This window comes from Capsicum annuum, chromosome 11, assembly GCF_002878395.1.
Source record: "Capsicum annuum cultivar UCD-10X-F1 chromosome 11, UCD10Xv1.1, whole genome shotgun sequence".
NCBI lineage: Eukaryota > Viridiplantae > Streptophyta > Magnoliopsida > Solanales > Solanaceae > Capsicum > Capsicum annuum.
In genome coordinates, this window is record NC_061121.1 from 14027901 (window position 1) to 14030734 (window position 2834).

The 2834-nt window shown below is 33.1% G+C and overlaps 1 pseudogene; it reads right to left on the bottom strand.

Moving 5' to 3' along the window:
• LOC107846714 overlaps positions 1–2222 on the bottom strand; it is a 5887-nt pseudogene extending 3665 nt beyond the window's left edge.
• Positions 2223–2834: the final 612 nt, after the last annotated feature.

Sequence of the window (2834 nt, forward strand, 5' to 3'; positions counted from 1 at the left end):
TGAAGCTATCACTCTAGGCAAAAACGATCTTTTTGGCATTTTATCTTATATATCAGGCATTGGCATTATAGCTCCCCTTTTCAACATTTTTTCTTTGAAGAATTTCCCTGGCTCAACCACCCATTTGTTATTCACATTTTTGCCCATCAAGGAAGATCTTAAAAGCTGATTAATAGTCTTGTTTTTGTAATCAGCAAATGTAGGAATTGATTTTCCATACTCTTTAAAAGTTGTGTTCACACCGTAAGTCTTGAATCCAATAGTTTGATCCATATTTACTAAATCCATCAGACCCTTCACCAAATGACTGACCATAATTCTCAAAATTTGCTCTACCACTATTTGGATCATCCACATATGACACAAAAGTATCATCACCAACAGTAGACTTGTCTCTATAATTTATAAAAGTCTCAAAAGGTGCATTACCTAATAAACCATAACCCTTGAAAGTATTTTTCGGAACATTTGCATTAGAACCATAGGACTTGAACGTATTGCTCCCGCCATTTTGCGCCTTACCATACGCGGTAAACGTTGTGCCAATGACGTTGGAATTGTTGGCGTAGCTGGTAAAATCGTTGATTCCTCCGTTACTATTTCTTGCATAACTTGTGAAAAATTGGGTACCAGAATTTGTATCTTTTGTATAGCTTGTAAAAGATTGTTTTCTGCCTTCTGCCTCAGTTGAGTAGGTAGTGAAACGTAGATTAGGTACGTTGACATTGGGCCCGTAGATCTTGAATTGGCCAACGCCAAAAGCAGCAAGGCCTGTCAAGGTGGATGCATTGCTTAGTCAATGAGTTTGTCCAAACCGGTACTTTTCACATGGAGAGTATATTAAGAGGAGACAAAACTAGAACACAGAGAAAACATAAATGACCCTGCTTTCATGATAGGGTCAGAATCTTCCCAAGGGATTCAGTATATATATATATATATATATATATATATATGAAGAAGTAACCATACCAAGAAGCAAGGGGATCCAACAACTACTATATATATAAGAAATAATTTTAATCATGTATAAATAGTAATATAATTTTCGATTAAAGGGGACTCCTTGACCCTACTTGGCTCCCCTTCTACCCAATCATTGATCTGCCCATTTATTATTCCAATTCATCTCAATCCATCAATAATTGAGTCGATATGTAGCTCAATTGAACCATGAAAATTTATAAAAAGATTTTTATTTTAATTTAATATGTTATATACAATTATAATACTAATAAAAATAAAAAGGGAATAATTTTGTGATAAAAAATTTCAACCCAACTAACTTTTGCATGGGTCGACAATCTGGGGCGGAGCTAGCATACAATGAGAATTCGTCTGAATTCTTCTCTGACAGAAAATTATACTATATTTATATATGATTAAAATTGTTTTTTATATATATAGTAAATGTTGAATCCTCTTGACTATTTGGTGTGTGCACTTTTGAACTCTTCAATAAAACAACCACTCATTTATTAACTTTAACTCATTGAATTTAAAGTTCTCTCTGACTAACCTGTGCCGTAAGTGTTGAAGCTTTGATCAATAACATTGCCGTTTGGCGCGTAAGTAGAAAATATGTCATCATGGCCAGCACCACCACGGCTGTATTGACGAAAAGAATTCGTAGGAAGATTATCATTCTCAGCATATTTCTTGAAACTATCAAAGCCACCAGGCAATTTGTTGCCATAGTTGGTAAAATTCTTGCTCATGTAAGAAGAAAATTGAACATCTTGGCCATGTTTCTCTAGACTTGATGAAATATCAGGGAAACAAAGAAGATTTGCTAAGATACAAAATGATTGAATTTGTTTTGACAGTGATTCTTGATCCCCTGCTAGCTTTGAGTATTTTGCAAATTGTGCGGCATTTAGTGGTGATGCTTTGTTTAAGAAAAACCATGGTTTTGGTAATTGGTTTGGAATTTGTTTGTTCCAGTAACGAATTGAATATACTTTTGGTGTAAAAGGGTTTACAGAATCGTCTCTCTTTCCGGCCACAATCACCTAAATGACATGAGTCATATGGCATAAAACACATATATTAGCAAAGTGTTAAGATTATACTAATTTATAAGGGTTGATTTCGAGGATCATCAGAGTCACCCTTCTTTGTTTTTAATTTTTTTCGACAAAGAAAGTAGCTTTTTGAAATAATTAACTACTACTATTACTTTATTCGTGTGTTTTTACTTGTTCAGTATTAATTCGACGCATTTTTAAAGAGCAATAAGCAGAATACTAATTTTACTATATTATCATTGGAATATAAAAAATTTAATGATTTAAAAAAATGACAGTAGTTATTGATAACACGAGTAAATTACAAACTAAGTGACAAATTATTTTTTAATTTTCTAACTCGACAACTAAAAGTGAGGATGTATTTCTAATATGATGGACAAGATTCATTCTTCAAAGAGCTACTATGTGTCATTTAGATCCTTCTTATTCTATGACAGCAGGTCTGGTGGTTGGTTGATTTATTCAAATATTACTATTTAGATTTTGTTTCTATTTTAAAGTTAGGTAGTTATCACACTAACAACAACATATTAAGTGTAGTTCCACATAACAGAATCTGAAGAGGGTAAAGTGTACACAGATCATACCACTATTTCAAAGGTGAGATATACAAGTTGTTTTCAATAGATTCAATTATGCATTTATAGCCTTTGAAACATTAGTTTTCAAGACAGGATTAGATATATCATTTTGTAATTGTATAGCAAAGAATGCTGAGTTAGCTATCACCCCTCTATGCAATTTTCAATTTTGAGTTTGCCAAGCGTAGTAGATGAGTCCTCCGTACAGTGCAGCTGGAATTTC